Genomic DNA, 14,039 nt, shown 5'->3' with positions numbered 1-14,039 from the left:
TTCTCAAACGTGTGTTGTAATAATCAAGCGGTGAATAGACTGCCTGCTGCATTGCTAAAGTAAAAGTGCCTTTATCTCGTGGTAATCCAACACTTCATTAAAAAAAAGGGTAGGATTTATACTGAGGCTTCTAATGCCTCAACCTAATCCAGCAGGCTTTCTGCACAAAGGTAGCCTGTGGGTGTTTTTTATATGCTTGTATAATACTATTTTTCACTCTATTGAGATTAGAAATGACTCCATCTACGAACTGGGTGGAGGTGTTGCATCAACAGTGACTCAGCTTCCCTAACTGGATCAGATAAAAGCTGAAGCGGTGGGGGAAGGGCACATTTCATAGTCACACGTCCACGGTGGGAGTGTGAAAGGCGTGTGACTGCCGTTCCAGTCTCATTTATTAGATGCTGCATACGTCCAGGTCTGGCTTTTAAAATATCTGTTCACTCTCCAGTTATATAAATCACAGTAAGGAACAAAAGGAGAGAAAGAACAGAAAATGCTGTAAACACTCAGCAGGCCAGGCAGCATCTGTGGAGAGAGAAACCGAGTTAACGTCTCAGGTCTGGGACCCTTCGTCAGAACTGGAAAAAAGTTAGAGATGTAAACAGGTTTTTAAGCGGGTGCAGAGGCAGGGAAATGTGGGAGGGGAGGGGAGGAAAGAACAAAAGGGACGGTCTGTGATAGGGTGGAAGGCCGGAGCGGTTAAATGTTGCAAATGGGGATGGCAGAATCATCAACAGCTGCCATCTGAAAAACTAGGGGCAGAGGTTATAGTCTGAAATAGTTGCACTCCAAGGAGAGATTTGTGGTGTTGGCCTGGGCGCTGGGAATGAATAACCATGGTTTTGAGGGAAGCTCCATCTCGGATACTCCGAGTTGTACCACTACCTGTTAACAGGCAGTTAATTGGCTCTAATCCCCTTCCCGCCTCGAGGAGACGGGTCCCTGCGCGACTCGGGGACCCGCCTCCCGGGAAGATGGCGCGGAGGCAGGTTGGGAGCGGGGTTGGGAGTGAGGTCGGTACCTGCTCCCAGTTTCTGCCATTTTCCCAGCAGTCCCGTCTCCATACCCGCCTCCCCAGGGCTGGGAAAATTCCCACCAATGTTTCAGATCGATGATCTCTGAAAGCCTGTCGACCTGAAACATTAACTGTGTTTCTCTCTACGCAGATGCTGCCTGACCTGCCGAGTGTTTCCAGCATTTTCTGTTACTACCCAATTAACACCTGTGTCTTGAGGCTTTCACTCTTCCATATACAGCACTTAAGCAGTTGATAACTGACAACATAAACCAGGGAATCGGCTTTCTGGACTCCTTCTGAGATGTTGATGTTTATTTGCAGCCATCTAACCATTGCTGGACCTGACCTGGGAGTGCTTGATGGGGTAACGAGGAGCTGGGATCGCCAATCTTTGTCTGCCACCCATGGTGCTTTGATATTGGGTTAAGTGCCACACTGGGTCTCACAGCAAGTGGCTGAGAACACCCGGTATTGTACCGAGTCTTGCCGGTGGCTGAGCTTCCCAAATCCAGCCAGTTTCCTTTGGCTTTTCCACTGGTTGCTCGACACCCTTGCATCAGGAACCATTGTCACTGTCCCGGATCTCGGGCAGCATAAAAGCAGCTTTGATGATGTGGGATGGTGACCTGCAGGTCACATAGAAACTGTCAGCCGTAACTCAGTCACAGCTTTCTCGGCTCTGAGTCAGAAGGCCGTGGGTTCAAGTCCCACTCCAGGTACTTGAGCACAATGTGTAGGCTGACACTCCAAGGGAGTGCTGCACTGTCTGAGGTGCCAGCTTTCGGATAAGACGTTAAACCGAGGCCCCATCTTTCCCCCTCCGGTGGATGTAAAAGATCCCATGGCACTATTTCGAAGAAGAGCAGGGGATTTCTCCCTGAGGTCCTGGCCGATATTTATCCATTAACCAACATCACTGAAACAGATTATCTGGCCATTATCACATTGCTGTTTGTGGGACCTTGCTGTGCGCAAATTGGCTGCCGCGTTTCCTACATTATAACAGTGACCACACGTCAAACTGTATTTAATTGGCTGTAAAGCGCTTTGGGACATCCTGAGGTCGTGAAAGGCGCTGTATAAATGCAAGTCTTTTCTTTTAAAAGCAGCTTTAATTGTGTGACACAGGTCACATATAAACCAAGGTAACATCACGTTTAAGGCATTTAACATCAAAATCCAAATAAACAGCATAAAAGCAAAGTCACAATAAACACCGCAAAATAAAACAATGCAGTGAAATTGGAGCGGTGCAGTTTCTATAGTGCGGCCCGCAGACCGAGTCCGGGGCTCTGTTCTATTCCACTGCCCGGGCTGCACTTGCCCTGCATTATAAAGTGAGTGACCCCTGATTATAGAGGGCTACTGCGGCAAGCCCACCGCTTCCCGTCAGTAAAAGCAGGTCTTTCCGTTGGCCGGCGTTGGCCAGGCCTGTGACATTACTTGGGGTTGACACTGTAAGATTCCCCCGCCCCCAGTCTGTCAGGAACCGATTGATGTGGCATTCAACCGGCACCTTTACATTGAGAACCGCAGCGAATGTTAAAATAGGAGATAAGGTTATGACATTACATTGATGAGCTTGCCAGAATAGCTGACAGGGACTTGAACCCACAAGTTTCTTCATAGATTTAAGAATCCTGTTGCTTAACATTTTAAAAAAAAAGAAAATAACTTGAGGCTATAAGTTTAAAAAAAAAAATTAAAGTGGAGGAAGTAAACACTGCTCCTTTTTACAAATGATTCCTTTAGTAGTTTATTTTAGAATGTTACTTCCTTCACTTTCCACTTGGATTGTGGTTCCGGGTGTGTGTGTGGGGCGGGGGGGGGAAAGTGTATCCCTGGCGATATTGGGCACTCCCGAGGACTTTGTCAATATCTCCACAATCCTGGGGATTCCCTCTCCTAACTTCTGAAAGACGATAGCCACCAGCCAAAGGAAACCAGCAACGTCATCACAAAAAAACCTCCTGTATTAACACAGCAACAGGGATAGTGTGTCAAAACCCAGAAATCACATGGCAGAAATATAATCACCTCCGGGATTCCCCCTTGGGAGGGCAGTTTGAAACCCCCCCCGAGTTGTAACACACTCCTTTTTCAGTCAGTAGGTTGTACTTGTTTTACACTCTCTCTCTCCGGTTGTGCAGAAAGCTCACGCTGGCTGTGCTCTGCCTCCTGGCCGCTATCGTGCACCGGGCTCTCTCCCGGTTCCCTGGTTCCACCTCTCTCGCCACCACCTCTCTCGCCCCCTTCCACTGCCTCTGATTTGTCCGATATCCAGTATTCGATGAGCAGAAAATGCCCGAGCAGACACCCGGCGCCCCCTGGTGTCTGTCATCAAACCAGGAACCGGTTTCCTGGTGAGGGAAATGACATGAAATTTAATGCAGAGAATTGTGAAGTGATGTATTTTGGAAGGAAGAATGAGGAGAGGTAATATAAAGTGTATATGGTACAATTTTAAAGGGGGTGCAAGAACCGGGCGACCTGGGAGTTTATGTACACAAATCTTTGAAGGTGGTAGGATAAGTTGAGAAGGCTGTTCTTAAAAAAAAAACATACGGGATCGTTGGCTTTATAAATAGAGGCACAGAGTACAAAATGCTAAACCTTTTATAAATTGTTGTTAGGCCCCAGCTGGAGTATTGTGGCCAATTCTGGGCACCACACTGTAGGAAGGATGTCAAGACCTTGGAGAAGGTGCAGAGGAGATTTACTGGAATGGTTCCAGGGATGAGGGACTTCAGTGATGTGGGGAGTCTGGAGAAGCTGGGGTTGTTCTCCTTAGAGCAGAGAAGGTTCAGGGGAGATTTATTGAGGTGTTCAAAATCATGAAGGGTTTTGATCGAGTAAATAAGGAGAAACTGCCTCCAGTGGCGGCAGGGTTGGTAACCACAGGTCACAGATTTAATGTAATTTGTAACAGCGCCAGAGGTGAGAAGAGAATTTTTTTTAACGCAGTGAGTTATGATTGGAATTCAGTGTCTGAAAGGGTCTCCAACATAACCAGAGAAACCTGATTCCCTGCCATCGAAGAGAGTCATTGATCCACTAATTAGTGGACAGCAAATCTACTTGATTTACAAACAAGGAGTTTTTCTTCATCCACTGTTTTGTACTTAATGAAGAAGTACTCGTCACTTCATTTGAAACCCTAGCTGCTTAAAACTGCAGAAAATCAAAAGGCAGAAATTCTTTTTGTCATCACTGTTATTTTCCACCAATCAGATGAGAGAACCGCAAAATACAATTAAGGGAGCTGGTATATAACATTGGGTGCTGATACAAAAACACATTTATATAGCGCCTTAAATGTAGTAAAACATCCCAAGACCCTTCACAGGAGCGTTATCAGACAAAATTTACAGTCTATCTGTGCAGAGAACGGAAAGTGCATTGATAACGGCACTAGGGGAGAGAGAGGGGTAGAGGGTGGGGGGGGGGGGGCGGTTTTAACCCTACCCGCTGGTCGGGGAAACAGACGGGATCGAGGGCAACGCTGGTTTTACACATCGCCCGATTTACTCTCCATTTAAAGTCAGGGAATAAAACCGGCGTTCCTGCGGGTTTCCCGCCCAGCGAGTACGGTTAAAATGACCTCTGTGTCTGTCTCCCTGGCTGAAGTCTCACAAAGTTCTGGGTAGGAGCTGGCTGGTAAATAGACGCGAATGGAGCTGAATGGTTTAAGTTTTCAGCTTCAGGTCGGGTGCAGTCTGACGCCCCACAAAGATAGGCTTGCAAAATGTAACGTGTTTTTGCTGCTCAATCACCACAACTTGGCTTTTTTTCTAAATATCCCAATAGCTGTTGAAATGATGGTTTCTGAGATTTGTCGCAATCATCTGATAAGATGATTGTTGACTTATCTCCTGTCGTGGCTTTTAAAATGACTACATTTGTCTGTTGCTAAAACATGCTTAGCTTACCCAAGCGAATAGATTGTTTGAACTGAAAACACACAGTACAGTTTTAGACCGCTATATTTTAACGAGGCTGTTAAACAGTCATCTAATTACTTTGTAGTTCTAGGTGGCACTTGGCCTTCCAGCAGTGTACAGGAATCGGGAGAAAGTGCCTGGTTACTTTTCCCTCCTCTAGCACAGAGGAGCTGAGGTTAATTGTACTGTCCAAATAGCTGAGCACAAACAGGGAATTGAGTGTGCGACATTCCTGGTCTCCCTGGCTCAGAACTTTTTTTTATTTGTTCATGGGATGTGGGCGAGGCCAGCATTTATTGCCCATCCCTAGTTGCCCTCGAGAAGGTGGTGGTGAGCCGCCGCCTTGAACTGTTGCAGTCCGTGTGGTGAAGGTCCTCCCACAGTGCTGACTTTGTCGAAGCGGTTTGTTACAACTGAGTGGCTTGCTGGGCCATTTCAGAGGGCAGTTAAGAGTCAACCACATTGCTGTGGGTCTGGAGTCACAGAGGCCAGACCGGGTAAGGACGGCAGGTTTCCTTCCCTAAAGGACATTAGTGAACCAGATGGGTTTTTCCGACAATCCGATAGTTTCATGGTCACCACGGTTAAATTCTCCAGCTGCCGTGGTGGGATTTGAACTCTCGTCTCTGGATTATTAGTCCAGGCCTCTGGATTACTAGCCCAGTGACATAACCACGATGCTACCGTACCCTATGTACGGACTCAATATCGAGTTCAACAACTTCAGATCATAACCTCGGCCCCTATTATTTTTATATTTTTATCCACACTTTCGGTTTGTGCCTTTTCCTGTTTCTCTCTCTCCCACAGGGCAGCTGTCTCTCACTCTGTCAGCGCATTTCACACTTCATCCAGAGCCATTGTTTGTCTCTTTACCTGTCCTATTACTATCTCGTCTCACCTTGAATATCTCTTAATGTCTCTTCTTTCAGCCCCTCCCCCACTGCCCAGCCCCCAAACTGCCTTTTGTTTCACTTCCTGCCTTTTCTCTCAGTTCTGTAGAAGGGTTTCGACCCGAAACGTTAACTCTATTTCTCTCTCCACGGATGTTGCCTGACCTGCTGAGATTTTCCAGCATTTTCTGTTGTTATTTCGTACCCTATGTAACTATTCAATTTGATTCAATTCAAATCGCTTTATTGGCATGACAAGTTACATCTTATGTTGCCAAAGCATCGAAAAACATTCATGTTTGTTCACAAAAATACAGATCTATCCATACAGTGTATAAACAGATATATCCCTGAGTGTATAAATATACTTTCATATAATTTAAATATACTCTTTTCTTATATTTAGTGGTTGTCCCTCTGTTTATGGCAAGCTGTAACATAGTGTGCCGCTAGTGTTATACAATTTCTCTCTTCCCCTAGTAGGTATGGGAGTTTTTGGTCGTCATTCAAATTTCTGAAATCCGGGCATATTTTTGTGAATTTTGGGTAGAAATTGTCCCTTATGCCCTGATATTTTCTACAAGCTGTGAGGAAGTGCATCTCTGTCTCCACCACTCCCTGACTGCAGTGAGAGCATATCCTGTCCTCTTACTTGCCCATTGAACCATCCAGGAAGCAGGCAGGTTTTCATTTGAAGATGTGATGGGGAAGAGCTTTCAATCAGCTCCTCTCTGCAACTGAACAGAATTCCCATCTCTCTCTGTTTTGGGTTAGTCACCCAGGGAGTGATGTTGGTTAAACAGTAACATTTGTTGCCACTTTTCCTCTATTCATGTGGGCTCAGGTTACCTCAGTGACTCACCTGATATCATAACACAGTATATCACTAGAACTAAAGAACTTGTATGACAAACCACAGTGTTAGGTTGGGCAGGGACTGGGGGCATAAATTGATGCTTTGAACTCAGTTTGATATCCGTACAGGCCAGGCACTGAATCTCTGATGTTACAATCTCACTGATGTGTTGTCTGTAATTTATTTTGTTTTTGATTTTTCTCCTCTGTGAAAGCAGGGGTCCAGTTTCGTAGGTGCTGTCAGCCTCCGAATACATCACCTGAGTGATCATTCTTTGTGAGCCTGGACAGTGAATGTCGCCAGCAGACTATGTCAAAGTTCTTATCCTCCCTTTCAAATCCCTGCATGGTATCACCCCACCCTACACGAGTGAGTTCCTCCAGCCTGCGTCACCCCCCACCCCCCCCCTCGTTCCATCATTGGTGGCCATTTGTTCAACCATCATACTCTGGAAGTCACTACCTAGTTCCTGCTGCCTTATCGCCTCCCTCCCTGCTTTCAAAAACCTCCTCAAAACTCTTCTCTTCTGTACTCTGTATCTAACCCGTGCTGTACCTGCCCTGGGAGTGTTTGATGGGACAGTGTAGAGGGAGCTTTACTCTGTAAATAACCTGTGCTGTACCTGCTCTGGGAGTGTTTGATGCTGATGTGAACTGTCCAAGATGCAAAAGCACTCTACTCTTCAATAAAACTTTATAATCTAAAACTAAGAAAAATATAAATCATTATATCTGCAAAATAAGTACTTGTAATAGGAGAATTTATGACTTTTAAAACCACATCCAGGAAATCGATTATAAAAAGCAAGTATGCTTCAATCTCACATGATTTATTCACCCTCTCAATCTCAAGCCAGCCAGTCAATCTCTGTCTTGCCCACGCTATTCTCCCTGGAAGAGCCCCTGTCTTTTGCTTTTCTTAAAACAGAGGGTGCAAGCTCAAATGTATTTGATGTACAAACTGGCCTAGTCGTCGATTGTCAGATCTGGCTTGACTGCATCAAGCACTACTGAGCTTTGCTATCCTCGGGCAAAACCACCTATTTCTCCAGAAGGTAAGGTCCTTTTTTCTTTTCCCATGACCAACTGCCTCTCTATCCCCTCGACCCTCACCACAAATAACAAATTCAAGGAGCTTATGGACTTCTTCTCCAACAGTGAGCCCATCAGTGTGGTTGCTCTACCCCTTCCTCCTGTCCATTGTCCCTTACTTCCCTTCCCCTGTCTCTCTCCTACTCTAACCCAAGACCACAACTTTTTGCAGTTCTCGCCTATTTCCCTGCCCTCTCAAAGCTCATCTTGGCTATAAGACCTACCTCCTACTCCTTCGATCCCCTCCCCACTCAAACTCTCACAGCTCAATTACAAGGCATGGCCACCCCCCCCCCACCCCCCCCCCCCCCATGCCAACAGATATAGCCAATGCTTTCCTTTCTTCGGGTACTGTCCTTCGGCCCTTCCAAACCAGTCATCATCTCCCTCACTTAAAAAAAATCTCCAACTATCGCCCCATCTCTGACCTGCATTTCCTCGAGTTACTTGAACATGTCATCAACTCCTATCCCAATTCTCACTGTTTGAATCCCTCCAGTCTAGAGCCTACCTTGCTGAGTGTCCCAAAACACCCCTAGCCAAAGTCACTGTGACTCAGACCATGGTGAGTTATTCTTCCTCAACCTTTCTACAGTGTTTTCACCAGGCCATCCATTCCAATTCCTCTTCTGTAATCCAGCTCCATGTGAATAACCTTGCTTCTTTCATTCTTACTTATCCGATTATCACGGTGCCTCTCCAGCAATGGCTTCTCTTCCCTCTCCTGCACCGTCACCTCATGGGATCCCCCTTGGCTCCCTCCTCGTCCTCATCTACATCTGCTGCCCCAGGGTCAGCTCTCACATGATGCTCTGCCAGGTCTCCTGACCTCTGTTTGGCTCCATGTTAACAGACTACTGAAGATTGAATCCATTGTCTGTGCCCCCCCCCCCCCCCCAATCAGAAACTCCATTACGTGTCACTGATTCTATGCCGCTCCACAGTCAGCCAGGCCCCGTGCCAAATGGCAGTAGCAGCACTAAATATAGATGCAGCGTCAGACGCACGAGCTGCAGTGTGTGGTTACTGGTGTGGGCCGATGTCAATCCTGTTATGTTTCTCTTTAATAAAACAAATCACATGGAGAAGGGAAGGCTGTTCAGTAATTGAACATGTTGCAACACAAACCTGCAGATAAGGCAGGGGAGTTATTCTGACCCCCAAGTGAAGCAAACTCGGGCTGCATTTACACTGCAACGAAAGCAGCTTCACCAACACTAGGTAGTTGGTGTTATTCACAACCTGATTCTCAAACAAAGTCGAGTGAAACTTGCTCTGGAGCAGGGTTCAGCTGTAGTGTAAGTGTGTTCTTAAATCGACATTGACCTGCTATGTGGAATGGAGGAGAAAATGGAGCTGTGTGGAATTGGATGTGCATTTTAATTCCATGCGGCAAAGTATTTTCCAAGGTATGAAAAAATAATTTGGAGCAATTTTAACTGAGCACCCAGTGAATATGGCTCCATAGCATAAAAGTGTTAATTAGCACTAGACTGGCAATGATACCCTGTGAGGGCATAAAGATAGCTGGTACAGTATTGGAAATTAAATAGCACCTTGGTAGAGTAGAGTTCACAATTGAAATTGGGTTTAAGGCGCACTGGGTGAGCCAAATTCCTGTGCTGCTTTAGGTCAACGGATAAATGACTTTATTAAAACATGGTAACTAACACGGTCAAACTAGGTGGAGCTAAGGGAGTGCTTGGTGGTGCAGTATAAAGGGAGCTTTACCCAATATCTAACATGCTATATTTGACTTGGGAGTGCTTGATGCTGACAGTGCAAAAATGAGCACTAATATCCCTCCGCAAAATATGCACAAAAAGAAAAGTGCCCCTCTGTCTGTTTCTGGCGACTCTGGGCTGGATTTTCATTGAGGAGGCGGGACTACAACTTTCGGGGTTGTAGTCCCGCCTCCATCAAGTTATAGCCAACCCACGTGATTTTGACTTGATTGACCTTGTGGAGCCCGCCCAGCGAGCTCAGCAGGCCAATTAAGGGCCACTCAGCAACAGGTGACGTCACAGACTGACATTTCATCTGTCAAGACCTTTTGACAGATGAAATATCAACGTTTGAAGCTGTCAAACACTGACAATCTGTACTCCAAGTTAATGCCTTCCTCTCGGGATGATTTAAAGATTTCTCTGGAACAGAAAGCTGAATGCTACATTTTTTGACAGCTTGCGGCCATTCTGCTTTCTGTGCCGGTGAGATGAGGGACTCCCGAGACCTGAAGGAAGGAAGGCTGTAAAGGTAAGTAAAACTACTTCAAACACACCAAACACACTTACCTCTGCACTCATGCACCCATCACTCACCTGAACACCGGACATCTCGACCCCTCCAAGCCCGACGGCCCGCCTCGCTAACTTGGCATGGTTTGGAGCTGTTGGGAATCCCACACTTCAGGGATAAAAATAGGGATTAGGCTAAAAACTGCCTGTTAATTACCTGTTAACAGGCAGTTAATTGGCACTAATCCCCTTCCCACCTCAGGGAGGCGGGTCCCAGCACGGGTCAGGTACCCGCCTCCTTTGAAACTGGCATGGGGCGGGATGGGTTCGTGCCCCCCCAATTTCGGATTTTAACCCCCCACATGCCTCCAATCCCGTCTCCACGGCCCAATGAAAATCCTGCCTTCTGCATCTGATTATTGCAGAGTTATGAACAGAAAGAGGCTTCCGTCTATGCCGTTCTGCTTTGTTTAACACACGGAGTCAGTAACCCGTTAAGTCATTGTTTTTGCAGCAGTCTGTGGCAAACCACAGGGGATCACTTGTGGTTACTGAAGGACTGACAGTTTTATTAGCGGGGGCTTGAGGAGGGTGGGGGCAGCGGAAGCAGGCAGGAGTGTTGCAAGAGGTAAGTGGACGAAATCCGATTCACTACTCCGCTTCCTCGAAACACTGTTGTGTCACTGAGGCGCAGGTGAGACCCGATGTGGCAGTGCCCCGTGCTGTTCCCTGAACAAAGAGCACCTCATCTAACACAAACAGTTTGGATATGCTGGCAGAATTGCAAACAATAGGATTTTAGTCCAAAAAATAGCCATTAATCACTACTGTTTTCTGTCTTGTAATCAATGTCCTATCCATGCTATCACACTTCCCCTTCCCATGTGCCTTAATTGTATCAACAAGCCTGCCACGTGGCACCTTATCAAAGGTCGTTTGAAAGTTCACGTGCACAACATCCACTTCCTCTCCTTTATCTATATATATATATATATATACTCTGCTATTTCTTCGAAGAATTCTATTACATTTGTTTGGCATGACTTGCTTTTTACAAACCAGCTTTAATTAACTCTTGTCTTACTAAGTGAATATTAATTCTATGGCCTCTAGAGGTTTGAAGAGAGGTATATTGGCAACCCTCCAGTCCTCTGGCACAACGAGGATTTGTGGTAGATGGCTCCAGGTACATTTGAGACCAATGAGAATTCGATATATGGTTCATTGAATGTCTCATTCTGCCGGCGCACAGGTAGCGTCCAATAAAACCTGGTTAAAACTGGTTATCTGAACCACATTTCCTGTTTCCGGCGATGGGCTTTGGGCAGGGAGGCTCTTGTGAGGAATGGAATGAGTGGGACACAATCCACAATCAGGTGGACTGTCTGCGGTCTGGTGCTGAGTGTTGTCTCCTGTCCCTTTGTATTCCTTGTTTTCCGGTTATTGCTTTGTTGCGAACTAATGGGCTAAAGTTTACTTTTTTTTCCTGTTCTGCGGTTTCTTTTGTCGTTTAACGGTTCCGCAGTTCTAAAGTCTGAGGGCGATAAATGTGTGTTGCAGAGAGATGGTTGTAACTCCCGAGTGTTTCAGCGACTCTCTGAAAAGTTAGGGCCAGGAAGCCAGGAGGTGGTCGTTGGAAGATGTCGAGCTCGAGTTTTGAAGCCCCAAAGATTGTAGGCGAAAGGTGAGGGGGAGGCAGGTCAAGAGCTCCACAATTTCAAGGCCCTGGGAACGATTGATCTGCAGTAGGAGGCTGTGCAATGGGTCTGGATTTTAACTCAGTGAGGAACAAGGCTGGATCGCCACCTGGTGACAGTGGTTAAAAAACCCTGGGCTGCATGCAGAGAACCGGTGGGAGGAAAACTACCTTTATCAGGGAGGACCCTACAAATACCAGTGCAGTGGAGTCTGACCCTCACCCCAACTCTAGGGGAGCAACAGTGGTACTTTACAGGAAAAAATATTCCTCAATGCTGCTGGTTTTCTAAATTAAATTTGAGTAAATAGTGTTATTTGAGCAGGAGGCAAATGAGCATCAATGGAAAGGTTAGCATTTGAATCTGGTTTGCATGAACTTTTGTTCTGCGGAGTGATCTGTTATGCAGGACAGTGATTGCAGTTTAAAAAATCCATAAAATGGAGGGGTGAAAATAAACTTGAATTTGAAGAGGCGAGATCACTCTTGCAAAGTTCTAGAAAACTTTCCACCCAGCTATAACAACTTTTCACATCCTAACATTGGCTTACATTTCACTCTTAACACAAGAGCCAATGGGGCTGTGGCCTCTTTGCTGGTCTAATTTTTCACCTTTTTTTAAATATAAAGTTCCCAGTTGTTTGAACGAGGTGGGAGCTTTCTACAGGTGGTGTTCTCGCAGTTTGTTCTACTCCAGCCTGGGTGAAACCAAACCTGGGTTCACACCGCTCGCCATCATTCAATTAGGATGGATCTGCACTGGAATTATTCTGCGCACTTAACACTGTCGACTGGAAGCATTAGTGTAACTGGTCTATAATCTGCCAGTGAGTTATTGCATTTCCTCATCTGACAATATGGCCCAGCCTTCAATTATCACTCCAATTATAAACCCACACCTGTTCAAATAGGAACAGATTTGCATATGTTAAGTGTAAACTTAACGAGCCTCCAGCAAGCCTATAAAAAGATTTTTTCCCCGTCATAATTGTATCCTAGAATCAAACCATTCGGCCCATCGTGCCTGTGCTGACTAAAGGCCGGTCCAGTTAGTCCCACTCCCCCGCTCTTTCCCCATGGTCCTGCAAATGTTTCCTTTTTGAAATATTTTTCTAATTCCCTTTTGAAAGTCACTATTGACTCTGCTTCCACCGCCCATTCAGGCCGCGTATTCCAGATAACAACAACTCGCTGCGTCAAAATACATTCTCTTCTCCACCCTGGCTTTTGTTACCATGTAAAAGATATATGCTTAAAAACTGATGTGACAATTAACTCCATCAATCCATTCCTAACCATATATTTATCCAGCCCTTTGTTTTGAAGAGTATATGGATTATTGCACACTAACTTGTTCTGCTGAGACTGTGAAAATGTCATTTATTAAATGTGTAGTTGCAGCCTTGATTGATGGGGCTGTAAGTGCAGCTCGATGAGTGAAACTCCACTCTAATCACCGATGGAAATTACAGACATTTTGCAGAACTTTCCTGAGGAGATGTTTCACGAATAAAAATGTTTCTCTGGAATGCTGGAGCTGTTTTCTCTCTGGGTATTTTAAACATTGCCTATGGAGTCCCCAGAGCCGGGCTATCCCTCGCATGGCCTGCGGCTCCTGCACTAAAGGTGGCTGAGTCTGGGACCCTGATCTCCCGGGCACTGCTTTTAACCACTCGAGAGCCCAGACTGAAAATTCGGGTAACCAGAAATGGGAGCAGCTTGTGGAAGGGAGAGGTGCGGGGTTGGGCTAGACTGGACTGGAAGGTGAACAGGGACTCGGGGTTAAGATTGGGACTTTGGAGGTGGCGGGAGATTGGGACTTCGGGGAGGAGAGGTTAGGGAGAAATGGGATGGGGGGGTTCGGGGGAAGGCGGGTTGGGGAGATTCAGACTCTGGGATGGGGGGGTTCGGGGGAAGGAGGGTTCGGGAGATTCAGACTCTGGGATGGGGGGGTTCGGGGGAAGGAGGGTTGGGGAGATTCAGACTCTGGGATGGGGGGTGGTTTGGGGGAAGGAGGGTTTAGGAGGCTAGTTTTTCATGCACTTTGTAGAAAGCTCCTGAAACAGGTGCAGAACCATTCTCTGCATATTTAAATTGATCCAAAAGGGTTGACCACCATTAAATCCCCCCTTTCCCTGCCCCTACACTTGCTTAAAAAGCTGTTGCATCTCCAACTTTTTCCAATTCTGAGGAAGGGTCATCGACCTGAAACGTTAACTCTGCTTCTCTCTCCACAGATGCTGCCTGACCTGCTGAGTGTTTCCAGCATTTTCTGTCTTTATTTCAGATTTCCAGCATCCGCAG

At 46.2% G+C, this 14,039-nt stretch overlaps 1 protein-coding gene across 4 annotated transcripts in view; it reads left to right on the top strand.

Annotated features, from left to right (window-relative positions):
- LOC147100423 (uncharacterized) overlaps window positions 1-14,039 on the top strand; it is a 78,628-nt gene that overhangs the window by 28,794 nt on the left and 35,795 nt on the right. The gene's annotated exons all lie outside the window — the stretch shown is intronic.

The sequence above is a fragment of the Somniosus microcephalus genome, chromosome 26 (genome assembly GCF_052327205.1).
Source record: "Somniosus microcephalus isolate GS21.2 chromosome 26, FLI_Smic_1.0, whole genome shotgun sequence".
Lineage (NCBI taxonomy): Eukaryota > Metazoa > Chordata > Chondrichthyes > Squaliformes > Somniosidae > Somniosus > Somniosus microcephalus.
This window is presented reverse-complemented; position numbering and strand designations above follow the sequence as displayed.